This window comes from Vitis vinifera, chromosome 18 (assembly GCF_030704535.1).
Source record: "Vitis vinifera cultivar Pinot Noir 40024 chromosome 18, ASM3070453v1".
NCBI classification, from domain to species: domain Eukaryota; kingdom Viridiplantae; phylum Streptophyta; class Magnoliopsida; order Vitales; family Vitaceae; genus Vitis; species Vitis vinifera.
Window position 1 is genome coordinate 27059151 of NC_081822.1, and position 25269 is coordinate 27084419.

The 25269-nt window shown below is 31.1% G+C and overlaps 1 pseudogene; it reads right to left on the reverse strand.

Moving 5' to 3' along the window:
- Positions 1-12451: 12451 nt before the first annotated feature.
- LOC100243954 (laccase-14-like) lies at positions 12452-15197 on the reverse strand (annotated as a pseudogene).
- Between the last annotated feature and the right edge of the window lie 10072 nt (positions 15198-25269).

Here is a 25269-nt window from a genome sequence, read left to right on the forward strand (position 1 = left end):
TGTTTTTCTTCTTAGTAACTATTTTTCTCTCTAACCTTGAAGATCCATAACCATGGCTGGCCGGCCGATACTCACAACGGCATCAGTGAGCCATTATTGGACTACGATCCCTTTTCTCTCTTTATTATTTTTTTTCACTTTCTCTCTCTTTCTCTTATCTTACCCATTTTCTTTTATTTATTTATTTGTTATTATTATTATCATCATCTCATTCTTTCCCCTTTATCCCTTGTTCCACATTGCATTCAAGAAATAGGTAAGATGCTCCTTTTCATTTTCTTATTTCTTTAGTCATTTTATTTTTTATTCCTAGAGTAATTGTTCTTGATTGTTGAGTTTACTTGTTTGGACTTTAGATAATTTCGCTTGGAATTTGCATATTATTTGTTGATCTTTTTTTAGATTTTAATAAATTAAGTTATCCAAAAATCTTCTTTTTAAAAAATAAAATACATCCAATAAGACATTTTCATTGAATAAGAAAAATGGACCCAAAAATTTCTTTTAATAAAAATAAGTTTTAGTTTTAGACATCTTTTTAGATAAAATAGTCCAAAAACTTTGTTTTAATAAAACAAACAATTCATAATTTTAAAATAAACAAATAAAAAAAGGTTCAGAAAACTTTTTTCAAATAAAATAAAATAAAAATAAAACAGTTTAACAATCTAATTTTAATGAAATAACAGTTCAAAAAATATTTTTTTAATAAAAGATTTTTTTTCAAAATAGAAAGTTTAGATAAATGTTTTTTGAGGAATCTAATTTTTTTTTTTTTTTAAAAAATTGTTTTTAATAACAAACGGTCTAGAAATTCATTTGTTAAATAAAATTTTTCCAAAAAACATTGATTTTTAAATAAAATAGTATAAAAAGTTAATTTTAATAAAATTCTCTTTCCTTGATAAGAATGGAATTAAAAGTAATTTTTATAAATAAATGTCTTAAAGAATTTTTTTTTTTTAATAAGAATAGGATAAGTAAACCTTTAAATCAAACTGAAAGACCTTTTTTTTTTTTTTTAATAAATTGGTAAACTAATATCTTTCTAGATGAAATCAAAAAATTCTTTCTTATTAAAATTGGAATCCTTGGGAATAAATTTGTGAAATTCTTTCTCTAAATAAATTAGTAATAAATAATCATTTTCTAGGTAAAATAATATATATATATATATATATATATAAATATTTTAATAAATTGGGTTGAAATTCCTTCTTATAAACTTATAAATATTTTCCTTTAAGTTTGTAGAATTTTTTTTTAAAACAAATAAAGATTGAATCAAAACACTTTTTAAAATAAATTAGTAAAATTCACCCCTTCTTCATAAGGTAAACAAAAATCATTTCTTGTAAATCAAATAAAATCTTTTGTAATAAATTGAAGCCTTGTGAATAAATAAATTCAAATCATTAATTTGAAATTGTTATTAATATAAATGAATTCTTTAAAAAAATTTGGAAATTGTATTATGATATTTGAAATAATAAAAATTTTCTAATAAATTATTTTGTGCATGATAGAACCAAAAATGACAAGTTCTGTAAATGCAAAGTTTGATAACACTAGAACTCTGGGAGAATGCAACTTTTATTGAAAAACAATAATCATGGCTATTAAATAGCCTTACACCAAAACAGAAATGTAAACAGCAACCCACGATTTTACAGGACCTAGAATCGTGGTTCATGACTAAGTCTTGAACAAGAAACAGCAAACGTATCCCTCAAGTATAGGAGGGTTATTAGCACGACTGAAACAAATCCTAAAAACAAGGTTCCTGACCTTAACAGCTAGGAAAAAACCAACAATTTTATCATCCTCCCTTAAACTGAATACTATTGACTTTCAGTTTATTCCAGAATATTCGCAGACGCCCATTAAACCTCGCAGCTTCTGAAATGCTTCAAGCTTCAATGGCTTTGTCATGATATCTGCAATCTGCTCATGGGTAGAACACTGTAACAGCTCCACTACTTCATCTTTGATAAGATCTCGAAGAAAATGAAAGCGCACATCTATGTGCTTGCTCCGACCGTGCATGACTGGATTCTTCGAGAGCTTAATTGCTGATACATTGTCGCAGTATATCACCGTAGGACTGGTTTGCACTTGATTCAAACTTTTCAAAATTCTTCTTAACCAAACAGCTTGGCATGCACTTGACGCTGCAGCAATGAACTCTGCTTCAGTGGTAGACAGAGTAACCACTGGTTGCTTCTTTGAAGACCATGATACTGCACTTGAATTCATAAAAACATAACCTGAGGTGCTCTTCCTGTCGTCCTGATCACCAGCATAATCGCTGTCCGTATAGCCAATAAACTTGTCATCTCCTCCCTTCTTGTAGAACACTCCAAACTCAACTGTGCCCTTCACATACCTTAGTATTCTTTTTGCTGCCAGCAAATGGGACTCAGTGGGATGCTCCATGTATCTACTAATTAAACTCACACTAAACATTAGATCAGGACGCGTTGCCGTTAAGTACATAAGGCTTCCCACCATTTGCTTGTAAAGAGTGCCATCGACTTCCACTCCTTCTTTATCCCGTGTAAGTTTAAAACCAGGAACCACTGGATTGTGCACTGGGTTACACTGATACAAATTAAATCTCTCTAACACTTCTTGCGCATACTTCCTTTGACTGATAAAAATACCATCTGTTTTTTGCATCACTTCAATACCAAGGAAGTACCTCAATTTTCCGAGGTCAGTCATATCGAATTCCACCATCATGGACTTCTTGAATTGCTTGAACATAGACTCATCATTTCCAGTAAAAATAAGGTCATCAACGTAAAGACAAACAATCAAAATTTTACCTCCTTTCGCTGTTTTAGTGAACAAAGTGTGCTCGTAGGGACATTTGTTGAATCCTTCCTTGATGAAATATGACTCTATACGACTATACCAGGCTCGTGGAGCCTGTTTGAGTCCGTATAATGCCTTTTTGAGACGATACACCTTTGATTCCTTCCCTTTCTGTTCGTAACCTGGTGGCTGTTCAACAAAGACTTCTTCATGAATTTCTCCATGCAAAAATGCCGATTTCACGTCGAGTTGATAGATCATCCAATCCTTTTGTGCAGCAAGTGAAATAACTATTCGAATTGTTTCTAGGCGAGCTACTGGTGCGAACACTTCGACGTAATCCACCCCATATTGTTGGCTATATCCCTTAGCAACTAGCCGAGCCTTGTACTTGTCCACTTCCCCATTCTCATTAAGCTTCGCCTTGAAAATCCACTTCACTCCAATGGTTTTCCCTCCTGATGGTAGATCCGTTAATTCCCACGTATTATTCCTCTCTATTGCTTCGATTTCCTGATTCATGGCCAGCCTCCACTTTTCACTTCTCACGGCATCATCATATGTTGTGGGATCATTGTCAGTGAACAAGGCTAACTGAGCCAAATTCACACTTTCTTCATCTGAAAGTCCTGCACCAGTTTCGTAATCTTGCATCCAAGTTGGTGGTCTTCGTGTTCGTCCTTCATGAGGTGTGTTATCTTCATATGTGGTTTCTCCATTTTCGAATGAGTCACTGTCGTTTGACTCACTGTTTCCCATATCTTCACCAGCTTCAGGTTCTTCTTCATTTCCGTCATCTTCCGTATCTGTTTCTTCATCCGATTCCCACTCAAGATCAGCCAAAATGGCTGGCTCATGACTGTCATCCCACTTCCATTGTTGATCTTCTTCAAAGACCACATCTCGGCTTATAATAATTTTCTGTGAGATAGGATCAAACAGTCTATAGGCCTTAGATTCTTCACTTACCCCCAGCAATATACACCTAAGACTTTTGGCATCAAGTTTCACTCTTTTGTGGTCAGGCACGTGCACATGGGATATGCATCCAAATATTCTGAAGTGGTCGACAGATGGTTTGCGCCCACTCCATGCTTCTTCAGGTGTTTTATTCTTCACAGCAAGAGTTGGACTTCGGTTTAGCACATGCACTGTCCAGTTGACTGCTTCAGGCCAAAAGGTTTTAGGAATTTGTTTCTCTGATAGCATACTTCGTACCATATTCATAATGGTTCGATTCTTCCTTTCGGCGACACCGTTTTGCTGAGGAGTATAGGCAGCCGTCAATTGCCTTAGGATTCCATTCTCATTGCAGAAACTTGTGAATTCGTTTGATGTGAATTCACCCCCACGATCTGTTCTCAGGCTCCTTATGAATGCTCCGGTTTCCTTCTCAACCTTGGCCTTGTACGTTTTGAATGTGGCATAGGCTTCTGACTTTTCAACTAGGAAGTAAACCCAAGTTTTACGACTGAAGTCATCAATAAAGGTGATTAAGTACCTTTTCTTGCTATTCGAAATTGGATTTATCGGGCCACATATGTCAGCATGTATTAATTGAAGGATCTTGGAGGCTCTCCACAAACTTTCCTTTGGAAAAGGATCACGGTGCTGTTTGCCCACAAGACAGTTCTCGCACACTTTCTGAGAAGCTTTGAGCTTTGGTAACCCTTCAACCATGTTCTTCTGTTGGATCACTTTGAGTCCATTCCAGCTGAGGTGCCCATAACGACAATGCCAAAGATCTGCTTGATCTGTGGTCATCATGGAGAGACACTTTTGTTCCTTTGGTGGGCAGCGAGCAAGCACAGCAAACATTCTATTATATGTCATCTCAGTTTCCATAATGAGACCTTTCTCAGGATGAAAGATCTTACATTTGCCATGTTGTATAAGCACGGCAAGTCCCCTTTCTTGTAGTTGGCCTATGCTGAGCAAGTTCTTCTTCAAATCTGGCACAAAGTAAACTCCTGTAATCACATGTACGATCCCGTTCACCTCCATTCGAACCTTGCCCTTGCCTTTAACCGTGAGACTAGAATCATTTCCCAGTTTCACTGACTCTCTGAAGTTGCTATCGAGTTCAATAAATATTTCCCTTCGGCCACACATATGGTTGCTACACCCAGAGTCAAGAAACCAAATGTATTCCGTCCCAGCTTCTTTAAAGTCCACCTGTGCCATCAATAACATCTCTTCTTTTGTTTCTGCGTAGTTCACCTTTGGATCCCTTGCTCTCTTAGGGCACTCCCATTGAAAATGCCCTAATTCATGACAGTTATAGCATTCCAGGAAAGATTTGTCGAACCCAAATCTACCATTTCCCCTTCCTCTTCCACGATAAGCACCTCGACCGCCATGTCTTCCTCCCTGCTGGACTCCTGTCGTGACTTGGAGTGCTTGTTCATCCACAACATGCCGGCTGATTCGCTGTTCGTGCACCAGGAGGCTACTCTGAAGCTCATCTATGGACAAAGTGTCCAAGTCATTCGACTCCTCAATTGAGCAAACGACATAATCATATTTTGAAGTCATAGACCTTAAAATTTTTTCAATAATCACCACATCCACCATTCTCTCGCCGTGAGTCCTCATCTTGTTAGCTATGATGAGTGTTCTTCCAAAATAATCGTTGACAGATTCTCCAGTCTTCATGTGCAACACTTCAAACTCTTTACGAAGAGCTTGCAGTTGGGCACGCTTGACCCGTGCTGTCCCCTGATATTTCTGCTTCAAAGAATCCCATATGTCCTTTGCAGTATCTTTCTTCAAGATTGTCTCCAGGATTGAACGATCAATGGCCTGGAATAGGTAGTTCTTAGCCTTCAAGTCTTTCAGCTTCTGATCTTCCAATGCCTTCTTCTGCGCATCACTGAGATCAATTCCTTCTGCTGCTGCAGTGATCCCCGTTTCTACCAGGTTCCAGTATTCCTTGGAACGTAGGAAATTCTCCATTAGCATGCTCCAGTGATCATAGTGTCCATCAAACCTTGGAATGGCAGGTTGTACGAAACTGTTCTCAGATGCCATGTCTTTTGTTCCTTCACGCTAAGTTTGGTCAGGCCCGGTGATGTTGCTCTGATACCAAATGATAGAACCAAAAATGACAAGTTCTGTAAATGCAAAGTTTGATAACACTAGAACTCTGGGAGAATGCAACTTTTATTGAAAAACAATAATCATGGCTATTAAATAGCCTTACACCAAAACAGAAATGTAAACAGCAACCCACGATTTTACAGGACCTAGAATCGTGGTTCATGACTAAGTCTTGAACAAGAAACAGCAAACGTATCCCTCAAGTATAGGAGGGTTATTAGCACGACTGAAACAAATCCTAAAAACAAGGTTCCTGACCTTAACAGCTAGGAAAAAAACCAACAATTTTATCAGTGCATTTCTTATGTATCATTTTTGCATATCCCTATAATTTGCTTTTGCATTATTTCATATATTTATATTATTCTCTTTTTTGTTTCAATATCCATGATTAATTAATTAATTGTCATAATTCCCTTTAACAAGCTTAGTAAAAACCTTTTTAAGGCTTAAAATGGTGTTATTAGGGCACATTCCCAATAGGTAACCTAACCTCTAAATTCAAATTCAGTTTTTGCTAACATGTCTTTTCTTTAAAAATGGAGTTACACTAAGGCTTTATTTCTTATTTTTGTTTTCTTTTTAAAATAAACAAATATAAGTGACGACTCCAACTTAAAAAAAAAAATCAGTTTTTTAAAATAAAAACAAGTCTCATCGTTAAGTAGGGACGCACATGAAAAATGCGGGTTCACAATTGTATTTCTTAGACTTAAAATATAAAACAATTACTAAATCAATGAATGTTGTAAGTTTTTAAATCTTTGATCATAAAAGATTCAAAGTACAATGAAGCAAATAGTTCTCAAAAGAAAAAAAAAAAGTTTAAAATGGAAAATCTAATAATAAAGACAATGAAACAAGGTGGTATGGTAGGAGTTAAATAGAAAAATCTTTTATTCATCAATATATAGTTCATTTTGTAGAAAAAGGTTCAAAAGAAATATTGCATACATTAATAGATTAAGTAGATAAAAGGGATTTAAGTAATTTGATATTTATGCTTTAGTTAGATAACATCAAATAGAAATTTGATATTATTAGTTTCCATACTGAATTTAGAAATCTATCACATGGATGTTAAGATTATCTTTCTTGGAATGGTTATATAAATTAAGAGTATATGGGCAACCTAATGGATTTATTGTTCTAGGACAAGAACACAAAATTAGGGATAAATACATTTAGCTAGGTTGGTTTTTAACCAATCCAATAATCAAATAGGAGTTGATTGGTTTTAACTAAAGTACAACAAATTTATTTATTTACTCAAACTAATCCAACTTAATATCAGTTTGATTCAGTTTAGTTAACTCAATTTAGACAAAAATATTGAGTCTATATATTTTTTTTCTCCACATTGACCATACAACCAAAATGATCAAATTGTTTTAGATAAAATTTTTTTTTTTTTTACAAATAATACAATTAAAATTTTAAAAAATAATGTGTAGGAGTAGACTTGTGGGTTATTTGCTTGTTGGGAGTAAGTCAATGAGTAGTATTATTAACATATTGGGTGCTTGTGACTTGAAATTATCTTATCATCATTATTAACTCCCATGATCTTAAATTTTAGATCATGTTTATGCCATAAGCAACTTTTAATTTGTAATAAAGTCATAAGAGTTAGGCTCCATGCCTCCAACACCAAACTGTAACCCAACTAAGTTGGCTTTGGATGAGCGTGATTTGACTCACAAAGTCCCAAGATTCTCCACAACACTCCAAAATCCAAGCAATTATATTTGTCCCACTCCTCTACTACTTGGGTTTGTTTGCCAGTCCACTTTAGGTAAGTGATCTAGGTTGAAGCTTCCATAAGCCAAATACTCAAACTAGTTTGATCTCTAGTTTCTCTATACTACCAAAATAGAGTAATTCAAGTAGAAATAACCAATGGCGCATGCATGACAAGTTTTGTTGTCGATGAGGTTTACAAATAGTCTGCGGAGATCCTTTTCTAATATAATTTGGAACAACTACTAGTGGGGTTTGCCTATAAACTATTATCCAAGGCTAGTTAGGCTGTCAAACAATGCAAATTGAAGATTTAGGGGCCAAATGAAAGTAACCAAGTTTGAAGATGATGGAACTACTTATTAGCGCAATACAAAGGCATATCTCAAGCACCTTCTCGGTACAATGCTTCAAGTGAATTAACTACATTCATGCACTAAAGACTTCCACAACAAAGGAAATTTTGCAAGAATAATCTAAAGAGCTACTACAAAAGAGAATAGTCTTGTGAACATATGTAATTGATTATGCATTAATTAAGAAGGCTTCTAAAGTTGGATAAGTTGTTTAGAATTTTGAATAGAGAATTTGTAAACATCACAGAATTGATCTAAGAGATGTTTACTAAGTTCTATCATGATAATAAAGTATTGAGGAAAAACTATACCACCAAAACCAAGTTGTATTTGCTAATAATACTTACAACATTTCTATTAAGAAAGAAACTATCTAGTGGTAGAGGACAAGTTGATAATTTTAGTTCATGAAGTTTTCACTGCCCAAGCTAACATTAAAAGCTATAACAAGACAAATCCCAATAAGGTAAGATAAAAGGCTCACAGAAGGGACATCTTGCTCCTTGTTGAAAATCTCATTCAATTGCAAATCTACCACATCAAGAATGCTCCCTCTTCTATAATTTTCTCATACCCAATCCACAACACTATTATTATAGTTGTTTTGCATGCCTTTTCTTTTTCTTTTTTTGGCTTTCTAAGTTAATTTTTATTTGGTTATAGCAATAGCTTCATTGGTGTGTTATCTTATAGGTAATTCCTCAAACATGTTGTCCTTATTGTTGCTATTAAGTCTTACTGTATGAAATGAAAAATTAAAATTCTTGTATTTAAAATCAAATGGAAGCACAAGAATTAAAAAATACAAACATAAGAGAAACACTAAAATCCAACTCCAAAGAGTAGAATCAATTTTTCCATATCTACAAAATTTAGGTGCTTAGATTTCCAAAAATGAAAAAAAAAAAAACAAAAAAAAAAAAAAAGTGGGGTTAATTGAGAGAAGACCTACATCTACAAAACATCAAGGTGTGAGGTTAAAAGAGAGGAATTTAATCCATACCTGATATGGAGACATGTATTCGAACACATTGACTAGATTTGAAGAATGCAATTCATACATGGGAACTTGTATACAAAAAAAAAGTTGGTTTTTAGAGGCACTGGAAGGTAGTTGAAGTAATGGTGGTAGCTGTTGAAAGGGTTGATGCTGGTGGGAAGCCATTGCGCGCCATTGGTAAAAAGAAAGTTAAGTGAATTGGAGACTCAATGAAGAAGATAATGTGAGCTTGATAAAATTTCCTCCAACTTTTCCTTCTTTCTCTTATTTTCCTAACTAATTTTAAAGGAAAGTAGTAGGGAAAATATTACAAAATTTTCTATAGTATTTTCCTTTATATTTTTTTCCATGTCACCCAAACATAGGAAAATAACTTTCCACAATATTTTTTTTTCCTTGCCCTTGCATTTTCTAAAAACTAAACACGACCTTTATAAATAAAAATTAAGAATTACAGTAAGACTGTATATTCTTCCTCTTTATTCCTACATTTCTACACCCACTACTCTATTTTACATCATATTTTTACTCCCATCTTCAATCAACATTCCTCCCTTTATATAGAGTTATCTTCAAACCAATTCATAAGATAAGAAAGATGAATGAACCTTGGGGCAAGGTTGGACAGTTGGTGGCAGCTAGTCAAGGCTAGAAGTCAACTTTTGCTCGACTTTTTGGGCATGTGCAGCAATGTGTGGATCTCTCTTTAGCATGAAAATGGCTAGAACATGTTAAGCTCTCTTATTAGATGATGTGTCAACCATAGGGTAATCATAGGATGGGGAATATATGGTAATTATGCAGAAATAAAAAATAAAAAATGGTATCCAATTATATAGAAAGACATCTTCCAACATTTGATATAACTATGTAAAAATTAAGAGAAAATATTTTTAAAAAAAAACATATTAAACCTAAAATAGGGACTTAATAATAAAATAAATTTAAAATGTAAAACTAAAACCAAATATTAAATATGAATATAGTTTAAGTATTAAAAATATTATTATTAGGTTTAATTATTGGGTTTGCTAGAGGAGTTTATATATATTCGTTTTTTCTTTTTTTAATCCTATCTCTATGGTTGATATTAACTAAAGTGAACTTGTTATCAATAGATTCAATTTAGCCATGTCGGTTGATATCAATAGGTTATTTTTAAGTAAAAGAAAAAAAAATCAATTTTTTTCCTTTTTCTATTCAATCAAAAAACAAACTTCATATGGACCACTATCAAATACCATACTCGGGGAGAAATCTGGATCCTCACTCTTTGATTCTAATGCATTGAATTTGATGTTACCTAAAACAAAATTATATTTCATGTCCTCTATTATGAGTGGACAACCATTCCTTATGTTAGATTTTAGATAAAGAACGAATATTGAAGATTGGAGATGTAAGAAATTAGGAGAGAAATTAGGGCATCCTAATTTTAAATATGTAACAAAGTTCTATAATCACTTCAATCCACGTTTTAAAATTTGTATTTCTTTCTAATATGGGAGCAAACTTTTTCTTTCTTTCTTATAAATGTCATTTGGGAATTATTTAAAAATAAATAAATAAAGGACCTTCTAAATATTTAAAAAAAAAATAAAACACTTTCTTATAAAAATTAATTAGGTGGATGGTAAGGTCAAATTTGGGATAGTTTCATATTTTTTGCTTTAACTGAAAATAAAAATAAAAATTAAAGTAATCATTTTTAAGGGGTAATGTTGATATTGTAAAAGTTTTATCAAACATGAAAGAACTTCTTATGTAAACAAAAATAGAATCATAAAATTCTTATAAGAAATAACATTTTTATGACTTCAATATGAAACCTTTTTTAAAAGTTATATGTTTAAAAAAAATGATTAAATAGGTATAAAAACTTTTATTCAACGTAATTTTATTTTTTTTAACTCTTAAAAGTCAGTCCAAATAAAATTTAAATATATTTGAAAATCAATTTATTTTTTAATTCATGAAATTTTATTTATTGTTATTTATTTATTTGGGATTTAATTCTTTACAATTATTTTTGAGTGTTTATAAAGTATAATTAGGTCATGCCCAAATTTATTCCTTTAACTCTATCTATTAGGTATAGGTAGCGTGAAATTTTGGCCTCTCTGCACCTGCGCTTCTGACATTGTCATGCCACAACTACTAATGATCGAAGAAAATGAGACAATGGTCAATGATTATTCAGGACTCTAGAACTTTCCTGCAAACTTAATATATTGACTTGGACTTGGAGAGTTCGGTCAATTGCAGCAACTTAGTTAATTGTAAGTGTCTTTTCACTAAACCATAAATTCAAATGATCAACTCCTACGTTTTAATTTGCAAAAATCAGTGATTTGTTTTATTATTTTAATTCAAGGAAGCAGGAAAGGGTTTACTTTAATGTAGAAAAAAAAAAAAAAAGGGAGTTGAAAAGTAATCAAATCACTAAAAAACAGATTTGGAGTTTTTTGGTGTGGGGTTAAACTCAATTTGTGATCGGTGATTTTTTTTTTCCTTTTCCTTTATCTTGATGTAGATTTTGTGATATTGTTACTAAAATAGAAAGTAAAAATATAAATTATTTACAAATTATTTTAACTTTAGGAAAAGCATTTATTTTAATTTAAAATAAATAAATAAAAAAGAATTGACTTTATGTCTCAACTGTATAAGAATTCATAAAAATTATATTATTTGCAAAATATTTTCGGATGTAAAAGTAAAAATTAAACAAACCATTTCATGATCTTTTTCACAAGTATCCATTTAGATCATAGTCTAATTTTAAAATATTAGAATAAATCAATTAGTCTAAACTATAACATTTATAATTTTAAACATTATTAATGTGATACCTAACCTTCTACGAATCACAACAAAAATTGTCAAATCAAGATAATTTTAAACTATGCCATTTCAAACTTTTCTCATACAACATGATATTTTATCATGTGCAAAGAAATTGGAATGGCCAAAAGTTGTCAAATTAAGATATATCTATTGTGGACATAGCATTGGGAAGCTTCTTAGCATTGTACTCGTCTATTTAATGAGTTGTTCATATTGAAATTAAGGTTGAAACAGGAACACAACATCAAATTCCAATTCTCTTTTTCATAATCAAAGACAACATCATTCTACGATTTCCATGGCAAATCAAAGACTTTACAATGTTGTCAAATCATATTCTATGCCATGTTGTCAAATCAAAACAGGAACACAACATCAAATTCTCTTTTTCACAATCAAAGACTTCGGTGGCAAATTCCACCATAGCATATGTCAAAGATTATTCAAATTCCATTATCTTTATAGACTTTTAACAATCCAAGAAATTGACGTTAATAATCCTAGACACAATATTCTACGACTTTACATTATTCTTCTTATGGGCGGAAAATAAATCATGAAAGCTGAATAATACAAATATTCAATGAAATCTTTGGCATGTTATTTCTTTGCAGCTTCAACATGGCGGCATGTCGGATGGAGGAGGCAACATTTGAGCTTCTAGGTGTTTACCATTTTTCACTATGAATGCAGTTTCCATGCCCCAAGTCAGATGTTGATCTACATGGCAGTGCATGAACCACACTCCTGCAATAGAGAAAATATACAACATTACACCTAACTTAATTGTAATATTAAGAAAAACTATTTCCTTGGTATGCAGGTTGGCAGTTTCAAGGGTTTTATTTATTTATTTATTTATTATTTATTTATTTATTTATTTATTAGTAGAGGACATGAGTACTTGCAACATACCAGGGTTAGATGCCTCGAATTTGATTGCAACCCAACCTTTCCTAGGAACAGAGATTGTATTCTGAAGGGGAGGATCCACCAGATTATAGCGCAAAGGGTCCCTATTTTCATCGAAATTCCCAAATCCTCATCCAACAACATAGAAACTATGTCCATGAAGATGTATGGGGTGGGTTACCCCTGTAATCAAGTTTGTCCCTTGAAAAACAATCTCCACTGTGGAGTTATACTCGAGCACCCTTACTTCTGTTCCGGTGCTTGGCAACTGATAGAGTAATGGAAGATAATCAGCTGTAAAATTGAACACCAATGGTGGAACGCTAGGAAATTTATCTCCATATACACCACTGATGTTATAATAGTAAGCTTCCAGTATGTCAACTGTAGGGGTATGGAAGCTTATGTTGTTTATACTTGCGGCGAACCGTGTCCCATTGGCCCCTGAACATGAATTATTGATGCATGGGTATGAGTTTAGAGAAGCAGTGTAAATCAGTTTAGTGCTCGTGCTCAATGGGACATTGCAAGGATGTTTCGCATCTGCTAAGTTTCGGAGGCTGGCCATGACCTGAACCGATGCATTTGTGTCATTGTATGCAGGAAGATGAGGCAAAGAGGGAGGTGAAGATGGAGTGTAGTATCCCCTATATTGTACAATAGCTGTGGTGGTTGTGTTATCAAAATAATTACTAGCTGCCGGGGCAACGGAATAAGTTCTAGCCGCCATGTAATAGTGATCTGGGTGTTGGTTAGCTTTTAGTAAGACATCAAAGGTTTGGCCAGAAAATATTATGATATAATCTCATGGCAATGGTTTCGTGTAGCTACCATCTGTTCCAACCACTGTCATTTTATGCTTAGCAATGGAGAAGAAGAGAGCCTCTTGCAAGGCAGCATTGATTATGCGAAGTAGATAAGTCTTTCCATGATCCACTGTTAGCTTGAATGTGCCTGCAATTAGAAAGGGAAAGTTGTATACTTATGACTAGCCAAAAGAAAAAGAAAAAGTTTCCATGAGGATCCACCAATTATGAAGTAATTGATTGATTAGGGGTGTAAATTTGGCTCTATAGTTCAAAATTATATTTGGACTAGCCTTTTCTCATGTGTTGAATCATGGCTCTACCATCCTCATAGCTATATTCCTCTTTCTTAGCATTAAGCTTTAAATATGTTGATGTTAATAAGAAAAAGTAATATGGTCAACATACAAGAAAATGAAATTGTGTACAAGTTTAAAATGGGAAGTTAAACTTTATTAGTACCTGATTTTGAGCATGGAAATAGATCACCGGGTTGTCCATTTATTAATAAAGAATCAGAGGCATTGGCATCAGCTCCGGTTGCAAGCCCTTCATCTCGAACTGTATTTACATCACTCTTCCACCATTGTCCTCCATTTCAACAACTCCAATAATTTTAGATTTTGTTTTACAAGTTAATCCATAATATGTAAATTAACATTTAAAAGTAACAACACTTATACCTAATATGATGAGAAATTCTGCGTTAGGTTTGTGAAAAGGATACTTGGTTCCATTCTTGGGATAGACGATTATAGCTCCATGAACAGTGGCTCGGGTCCAGTCACTGTGAGCATGCCACCATAAAGTGCCTTCCTCAGAGGAAAGGATGATCTTCTGACTAAACTTTGACCCTGGCTGAATTGGGCATTGTGTGATATACTCAGGACCATCTGTCCATGGATATCTAGGCATGTTCACCCCATGCCTACAAAACAATAACTATACGTTAAAACTAGTACTTATTTTCGAACTAACAAAAGATGGAATGCAACAACATATTATCATAGTAACAAGCAACATCAACTGTATTTCAATGGAACTAAACCAAATAACCCTAAAGTATTGTTTTAAATTTTACTTTGTTTGCAAAGAAATATATTGCAGCCCCATCTTAAAAATAAAAGAATGTATGCCATGTAGGCATGCTGTCGTCACTCTTTCTCTGAGACACGCTCAAGACCTACCAGTGAATGGTGACATTTTCTTTTCCCCTGTTATAAACGTCGACAATGATCGTCTCTCCTTTCATAGCATATATAGTTGGTCCCGGAAATTGTCCATTTACTGTTAAAATGTCCTTGGTGCTACAAAGCCTTGTATATGAAGCTTCCCTCACCTGTAACTAATTAAAAGTTAACCATGCAACCTCATCCCAAAAGAAATATTACATGCATGAATAATAGCATAGATCCATTCATGCAAGTGTATAACCACTTAAAAATTGATAGCATGCATGAACCCTAAATATTATGATCAAAAAGTGACGTTAAGGCCAGAATCATATATAGTATTTACCACAAAAGTATGCCGACCGGTTGAAGCTTGGCAATGGATGCCACCACCAAAAAGTTGAAACACTAAAATTTGTAAGAGGAAAACCTTCATGATCAGCCACATTTCGTTGGAATAAAAGCCTCTTCTCTTTTCCTAAACACAACTCCAATTTTCTTACGTCTTTCATATATGCTTCATTATATAGTCATGATAATTCTCTCGGGATACAATACTTCCTCTCCACGTGTCAATATAAGAGGAAGTGATTCGACTATGTATTGGTTTTCAACGTTCATCCTCTCCTTCAAAATAATTAATTATGATATTTCTTACAATTTACCTACACATTATTTTAGAATAAATTTAAAATATTCTTTCACAAGTCTTTTACTGATTATTTCAAGAAATGTTAATTAATTAAATATATTTAATTTGATCACTTACCAAATTAAAATAAACCAAATGCGTGAAGAAAGCTAACAGTTGTGAAAATTTCTTACAGGTCACTTACACGTTATTTTAGAATAAATTTAAAATATTCTTTCACAAGTCTTTCATATAAACTGCTTTTCATAGACAACTCCTTTTAAGAATTATTTTTAAATTATTTTTTAAGATAATCAATAGTGTTGAACCGATGATTTTGGCAAACATGATTATTGTTTTCGTCTGGATGGGACAAAGTTGTTTACCAATTTGGTAATTCAGAACCTTCCATAAAAAAACACAAAAATATATTTTGTAAATAGTTGAAAATAGAATACCAACCCCTTTTATGTTGTGAATCACTTAGAACATCTATTAGGAGTCATAGTATATTTTTTTCTCAATGAAAAGCAATTTAATAATAATAATTATTATTATAGATTTAAAAATAATGTTTTTCAAAACAAATGCAGTATATAATTTTTTTGTTTGTATGATATGTATATCTTGATTAAAATGGTTTTATTTGGCTTACAAAAACTATCGTCTAAAAAAAAAGTAAAATAAGAAATAAAATTCAAACTTCCTTGTTTGGTTTATTGTATCGCATACAAAGAAAAATCATTATATAAATAAATTATGGAAAGATTTATATATTTTTAAATTATTTATAAACATAAAAAATGATGAATAAATTTTAAGTTGTGTAAAAATTTGATTAAGTTAATTTAAACTTTTTATTTTTTTTTTTCACTTTTTTCTCACATTTTCTTTTAAAAATTTAGAATAAATTCCCTACTATTTGTGGAGCTTAATATAATTTTTTTCTCCCTATGATACATATTTATGCAATATTTGGTTAAATTATTTTGAATGTATATTTTTATCTTAACAAGAAACTTTTCTTGAAAATGAAGATTATTTTTGCCTTATTTTCAAAATTGTGTTTCTATTTTTTAAATATGAAAATTACTATTTTGATTTCAAAACAATGAGTAATTTGTAAAAAATATTTTAGAAAATAGTTTTTCAAATATATTAATTGTGATACTCGAAGATCAAAGACACCATGGTCAATATTTCACTTGTCAAACCCAAGAGTCCAACATGTGAATGAACTTAACTAACAAATCCAACAAGTAATTAGTCGACAACTTCCTTAAATTGATTCATAACAATGATTAGAGCATAAATAAATAAATAAATCTAACCCAAAACTAATTAATAATATGTAAATAATAAATTCAAAGATCATCCCAAAGAATTCAAAGAGTTTTAGAAATCAATACTAATTTCAATCTTAATTTAAAACTTCTAAATAATTAATTGTAAAGCAGATTTCAAAAGAAACACTCTTCTTAACTCTATTTTTCCTCATTAATATCACTTGTACCTAAAAAGTGAAATAATAGAGAAAAGTGAACTTAAAACTCAGTTAGGAAAAATAGTTCAATAAGGAGGATTAAGTATAGTACAAAGTTAAATCCTACTATCACATCTTTATAAAAAAAAATTGATAAGTAGAAGTTCATTTAATTCAATAATTAAATTCACTTTCTTCAAAAAATTAGGCACTTTCAATTTAAAGATAGAACTAAATAATATACTTTGCATACTTAAATTATATTTAAAAAAAAATTATAAACAAACATTTTACTTTGACTTATTAATAACAACATTGTGCCCAAATAGTAGAAATTGCTTTAGGTGGCTACATGATCAAACCAACTTTTATTATTCAGTAAAGAAACTCTCAAATATTTTTTTTAAATAAAAATAAAAAATTATTTGAAGTTGTGTGTATAGTTATTATTATCAATTTTATTTTCCATTCTCATTCTCATTATTACCAAAAATTGAAATGGAAACAAACATTCATTTCAACTTTACACTCTTTGGTGCTTTCAAACATAAGAATTGGAATGGACATATTTATTACTAATCAAGGAAAAATAGGAATCAAAATAAAGCTCTCATTTGGTAATTTCCTTTAAAAATAATTTTGAAAAACAATTTTAGAGATTTTTTTTTTAAAAATTGTTCAATATCTTGTAAAAAAAAATGTATATTTAGGAACTTGAAATGTTTTTAACTCACTTTATATGTTTTAAAAATAAATTTTATTTGTAGTGCTTTATTTTTTATCATTGCCCATATTTGTATAATTATTTTTTAAAATAGCCCTAAAAAAAAACTTAAAATAATTAAAAAAAAAATGTTATCAAACATCCTATTAATAGTTTTTAAAAGCAAAAAACTATTTTCTATTTTTTGATTGTCAAACATGGTTTCCTATATATATATATATATATATATATTGTTTTAGAGAATAAGAAATTGTTTTAAAAAATGGTTACCAAAAATATCTATTCATTCTCATTCCTCATTTCAATGTACCAAATATGACCTTAATGACTTCTATTTTAGTCAGTTTTATATTGATATACAAAGAAAAATCATGCTTTAACTAAATGCATATGAACTAATATTAGAAAAATCACATTTAATAGGGTTGAAAGAAAATAAGTTAATATTAAGTAGTTGAACATTTGCTTAGTTGAGAAGTGTTCATAAATTTCCAAAGTAATATTTGTAGGAAAATTTCGGATTACTTTTCGGAATACCCAATATCTGGAAAAAAAAAAAAAACAAACAAACAGTTATTTCACCATTTAATTATTTACCCCAAGCCATGAATGGAACTAAACTAAAATCAAGAATCACTCTGTTCCACAACACAAAGTCTTTCACCTTCTTTTTTCGAAGAACTTTTCTTCCAAAGTTCTCTCAATCTTTCTTTTCCAGAGAAAAGTTTATTGGGGTGATTTTTTTGGTAATTTCTAGTAGTTTCAACTCCCAGAAAATGCTCCACCCTTGATCTCGTATTTGGTTGGATCGGGTTAGGTCACACCAACTTGGGCGCCCACCCAACTCCAGTAATATTTAAGTATTTAATAAAGTAAATGATTAAATTACTATGAACAAGTATAATGATCAAAACAAAAAATTTTACTCTTTTTTGTTTTAATATAAAATCCAACCTTTAATTGAACAAATCATTTACCATTTAAAAAATATCTTCATTTTCTTTTTGTGTTTTTGAAAGTTCATTTTTATTTTAACTAGATCAAATAATATTTGTATAATAATGCCTTTAATCTACATTTTTATGAGTAACACCAAATAAACATTTTAACAAATATTATATAAGATGATCATTAATTTCACTATCTTCATTTTATTTATGTTATTCTTCTTTATCCAATGCATTTAATTATTTGTTGTAAAATGAACAAGGACCTCTATAGTTATAATCTCATCTAAAAAGTTGGGGAAGCTATCTCTACATTTGTGGTTCATGCATGAAATAAATTGTTTTTGTACTTCCATCGTCAAATATGCATGTCTGTCTAAGAATGGCAAAAGAATCTATGAGGTTGGGAAAAGAATGAAAAAAAATTATGTTTTGTTTAATTCATTTCATTTTTTTTTTCTATTCTATATAAAAATTCAATATATATATTATATAACTTTTTAACTACTTTTAATTATATTTTTCTTTCATATTTTTTATAATAAATCAAAATTTAAAAAAAAAACATTTTAAAATTTTTCAACTATAAAAGGGTGGGCATAATTAATTTATAATCCTAGGATATCCTAACAACCTAACCTTAAAATTTTCTTCAATAAATAATCACTTCACTAGTCATATATTTTCTCATTCCACCATATTGTGATTGGCACCATAGTATTTGTTATACTTTGAAGCATTTTGGTATGATTCTCATCTCTTAATAAGTCATTTTTGAAGCAAACCCAACATGCTTGATAGAAATCCCTCTTGCTAAATGAACCCAAGGTTTCTTATTTGTGAGTGTTGGTACATTAATTTGTATAGTTTAAGATTGATAATTTTGTTTCAATCATTTTGACTTGGGGATTTTTTAGATTACATCTCACTCTCCTTTGAAAACTCGAAGTTGACGTGTGATCAACTGGAATAACAAAGGTAAGTATAGAAAGGTCTAAGAAAGACAAATTAGAGTTAATTAAGGTTGGTGCGAATGTCAAGTTCTTAAACAAAGTTAAATGTTTTTTAAAATAGTTTTAAAAAACTCCTAGAGAGTTCTAGTGCTACAAAGAACGCTTAAGCGCTCCCTAGAGCACTCAAGTGTGATAGAATTCTCTACAATTCCGAAGCTTTGATTTTTCAACTTTTAAAAGCTTTATTTTGGGAAAATTCTAAATCCGATCCATTAGGATCTTAGCCCTGTAAATACCTTGTCTAAAGAGGATATTCTCTTTTTGATGCAAATGTTTCAAAAAAAACCTAATTTGCCTTCTTGTTCCCAAAACTCTGAAAAATGATTGTCTTGGCTTTTACTAGGTTGAGAAAGAGATTTGCATCTCCACAAACACTAAAGTAGGATTCATTAGGAGCACAAGCGGTGTTGTACTTACAAATGTGAAGTATAGTAGAGGTGATGGGGAGTAAGACTTAGGGATGGTTTCCACTAGATAAAACTGTGCACTATACTTTTGAATAGTGGATTTGTAATTAGATGTTTATGACCCCATGGATTTTACATCCACATGTTGTATAAGTGGTTGTCCATGTAAAAAGTCTTGCATTCTTGTATTGAATATTTTTAGGCTTTCCTAAATCAAACAGATTAATTTTTAAAAAAAAAATTAATTTTTGAGTGTAAGAGGTTCAAACACCTATTCACCCCTTCTAGATGTTACCTAAACTAGATCAACTAACTTTCAATGAGGAAAACTCAAATTACAGAATTTGCACTTTCAGCCAACGCAGCTGGGCTTAGACAAATTGAAGAGTAAATATCCTTTCAAATCAACCAACTAGCCTTTCATCCATGGAGGGCTTCTCCAATTTAAAGATCATGAAAACCTCTCAAAGCATATCTAAAGAAAAATAAGAGCATTGGCTCACCCTCAGGGTTCCTTGGAGAGGCTTTGATCTTAATTTTCTCCGAGTTGTTGAAAGGGTCTTTAACAACTTGGATTGGATTGGATTGGACGGAGCACTTATATGAACTAAAAATGATAAATATTATAACTACTCAAAAGACATTTTCACAGAATTGCCAACCTGCAAATCATTTTTAGTTAACCAAATCTTAAAACATTAGTCACATCCATGGCCAAAATTAAGTGAAGACTAAGCACAGATAGAAGAGAATCATCGGGACGCTCTCCTTAGCTCTACCAAGCTAGCTAACAACCTTGAACAGAATATTGCTCGAGCAGTCCATGACTACTATTAAAAGGAAAAACCTATAAAAAAATATGAAGAACAAGAAGCATAAAAAGAAAATATAGGCTAAAATAAAATGGTTCAATTTGGGAATCAACTGCTATGCAATATATGACTAAATTCTCAGCTAGATTCTTACGAGTTCTAACCCCCAAAAGCATCAAATGCAGAAGAAAAACCATGCAAAAGAGAAACCAGTAAGACAATAACAATATGATAGTTTTCATCTCTACCTTTCAAGTTTGAGCATCTTGTGCTGATGCATCCTCTCAATGTAGAAGTGGCTTGCTTCATTATATCATCTTGTTCATATAGTGGATGATATAATGTAGAAGTGACTGAAATTCTGGTTGATTGCCTTCTTTCTCATCTTGTTCATATAGTGGATGAACCCCACACTTCTTCACCTCATAAGATGGGCCATAGACTTGGAATGAAGCCTGAATTTGACTCAGTTTATTTAACCAATCCCATCAACCTAGTATTACACCAATTTGGAGGCAGATGTACCGTTGCTGTGGAGCCTATACTCTGTTGGCTGAACCACTCAGGAATTCAGCTTCCAGGAACAGAAGTACTGGATTCAATATGTGGAGTATATGGCACCATCTGGTCATGAAAATCATTGTCAAGTTATATGGAAATAATGTAGGAGTAATGCTCAAAGGAGTATAAGAATTATTCCATAGGATTTAATTGATTTAATTTTACAACATGATCAAGAGAGAGGAGAGAAACCTGGATTGGGCATGAAATCTTGGTAATTTATTTGCCAGACTTTGCATTTCCCTTAATGTAGCTGCCACAAAGTTGCTGCTTTCATTCTCAGACAGTCTGAAGCAATTATATATAATATTTTCAACAAATTTTTATTTTATTTTATAAGAAAATCTAATATTACAATAATATATTAACTTAGAAAATATTTTTTACAAAAAAAAAAAAAAAAAAATTACTAATTAGAAATTTGGGACAATTCCCAACATTAAATCAAATAATTTGGACTTTTTCTATTTCTTTTCTTCTTCTATTTCTTTATATGACAAATGAATGTGAATAATAAATATTTAATTTAGAAAATTGATTGAAATCTAATAATAAGTCAAAAACATATTATCTGATTTTTAAGGTTACCACCAAACCAACCGGATGTGAGTCATCATGGATGGGGAGTCTGACGCCTCTTATAACAATACTTAAATAGCATGGTTCTATGAGGCCCTAACCTTCTTGTTTAACCCTTTAATATGGCTCTTATAACCCGTTGATTTCCTGTTCCTTTTTTAATTCTTATTTTACAGAGCGTTGGGCCCACCCAATGCCAGGGAAAATACAAGAGCATGTGACGCAGGGCCCAAAAGCTGCTTGTAGTTGCGGCTACGTTTAACTTGGTGGTCTCGCTTTCAGTCTCCCGTCTCAACCAATCTCCGCCGTCCAAACTGCAACGTGGCCTGACGTTTTGCCGCCCTTTCTGTGATTCATAATTAGGCAGGCCAACTCAGTTTTTACAAAGGAAGCTTGGAATTTAATATTTGTTCAATATAGTAAAATAATTTAATAAATAAATTATTTAACAATTATTTTATTTTGTTTAATGGGTTTAAATTCTGAACTCTACATTATTACAAAGTGTTTTGTGTAATTAATTTGATAAATTGACATATTTTATAATAAGTCTACGTGGCATTCATTTGTGATTATTATAAACCAATTTAGGAGGAATCTGAGGTCCAAATCATGTTATTAAATTGATATGATTTTTGATAGTTCATTTAAAAGTATTTGAATTCTCCGGTAGTTTTTTTGTCTTCTTTTAATAACACAAAAAGGGGAAAACATTAATGGTCAATTATCCAACAACTCCGCATAGATTACTTGAGAGGAAAAAGGATTCTGTAAAGGAAAAATAAAAGCAAGGACACGTGGATGAGCCACCTAAGCATTTTCTGAAAAAGAAAAAAACAAATACGAAATGTTGTTTTGAATTTGTTGCTCTTGTGAATTGATAGTGCTTGTGGACTTGGGTGACTCTGTTTGTTTCATGATTTCCTTTGCATTGCCTATATTCGTTTTAAGGGTAAGGCATCGAAGAATCAAAGGAGCCGGTTGAGTATATATATATATTTTTTATCATGTATACATACATATGGATTGGGAATAATTAATCCATGCAAAATCTTGGTAGTCTGGTTATTGGTCTTCATGTGCATGACAAACCATGAGGGTTGAAGATGCATACGAAGTTGTTGATGGACAAAAATAATCTAAACATATTATAACAATCATTAAATAGCATTCTATAGGTTAAAATGTGTTTTTTCAATTTTCAGGTTTTAGGTGCTTCTAAACATTTTTCAACCTCCACTTATATGGTCTTTTTGAAAAACTGAAAGAGATTGCAGGCTTAGGGAACTTTAACCATTAGTATTCTGGTCTTTTTTAAAGACTCTCTCCATCATCGAGTCTGCTTATAGCATGCACAAAACATGGGGTAGTGATGCGAACAAGGTTCTGAGCATGAATCCTCGTTCCTAAATTGATGAAATGATGTGGACCACATTCCGAATCATGTCTTCGGTTTATTACTGAAGATCCAGGAGAAATAAAATCCCAACAGTTGTTGCTTTTGAACGCCGCACTATGAAAAGGAGAAGATCTTGAAGTTTGAAAACGTTTATGCTTTTGAAAGTTTTCGGACTGGTTTGGCTGAAAAGAAAATTATATATGGCTTGACATGCAAATATCAAAGCACTATGTGCCCAGAAGTTTCTTGTATTTTCTTGTGAGCTGCCATTGAAGTTTCGATCTACTCTTTCAATAAAGTGGCCAGACTTCTTTGGAATCGAAATGCCAGCTTTTTATAATTTACAAAATAAGTTTTTTTGGGCTGCTTAGCTTTATATTTAGGAAAGTTCTTCACACCCAACTTTTTATGTAGTTTTACTTTTGTTTTGCAATTTTTGTTACCTGTCAGTTGGACATTGGAGGGTAGTTTTCCCAGTACGAAAAATTGACCTTGGATACCTTAATCCAACCCAAAGTTGAAAATAATGTTTTCAAAACAGATTTTAATGGTTGGATAGATGATTGAACTATGATCAAATTAATCGATAATATTGTAAATATATAATATATTTTATTAAAATTTAAAATAATTTTAAAAATTAAAAATACATAAAATTAAAAATTAATAACATTTATTTCTTCAATTTTATATAAATGTATTAGTATTTTAAATTTTATTAAACAAAACATTTATAATATTTAAATATAAAAATATATTGAAAATAAAAGAAAAATTGTACTATATAATCTTATATATGTTTACTTATATTATTTTTTAAAATAACATATGTAATTTATTTATTTTTTATAATTTTTAACATTAACAAAAGAGTAACAAAGTGGTCCAACCATTTTACCTTGAACCTATTGTCCAAGCTTATTTTTCTTTAAATTAGCCACTACAATGATCCCATACAGGAAATAAAAGGAGAAGCAAACAGTGGTGAAGCCCATGGGCAATGTCCCATTTTGCAAAATAAAAAAAGAGGGTGTTGAATGCTAGGATGCAAATGATAAGCATTCTGACCCATTTTGCCCAAAATGAAAAGGGTGTTAACCGTTTGATTCTTGAATAACCGTCCAGCTCCATCGATTCAATAGTTGGTTCAAATAGTTCGAAATCGGTTCAATAAATAAAAAAATAAATAAAATGAATAAATTATTTTTTCATTAATATAAATTAAATAATTTAAAATATCATAGTTTTTCAAAAAATTTAATCATGGTGGTGGGCCTTTCATCAGCCAAAGATAGCCCATGCATAACCTAAAAGTGAAGCACAACAACCTTATAATAGTGATGTCACATAGCAATACATTATTTATTATTTTGTTTTCCCTTTTCAATGTGGATTTCCTTTCTTAAAGCTATTAAAACAACACACTATCAAGATTTGAGCGTGGCCTTGCACAATATCTTTTGTATATTAATAATTATAAATTAATTAAAATGAAATTATTATAAATAAGTTAATTTTAATTATCTTATTATATATTTTATATAGTGATTAAATATAAGACAAAAATAAATTTATAAATAAAATTATAAATATTTTTAAATAAAAAAAAATATATATGTATCAACATTTTTTTTACATCCTTCAAGATATATAAACTTAATGTTTTATCATTTTAGCATTAATGTTTCACAATTTTGTATATTATTGTCAAAGATTACAAATTTATAATATACATATCATTTTTTTTTCTTAAAACAATTTCATTATATACATTGTTATTTTTTCTATCATTTTTTGAATTATTTCCAACATTCTATATATATATATAGATTAGAATTTTCATTGATGTTTCCTAATATATCTATAAGCTCCAACTAATGATATATCAGTAAAAGTTGAATGTTTTAAATGTGGTGAAGATGGTCATTTTGCATTTGAATGTCCCTCAAAGGATAAAAAGGTTA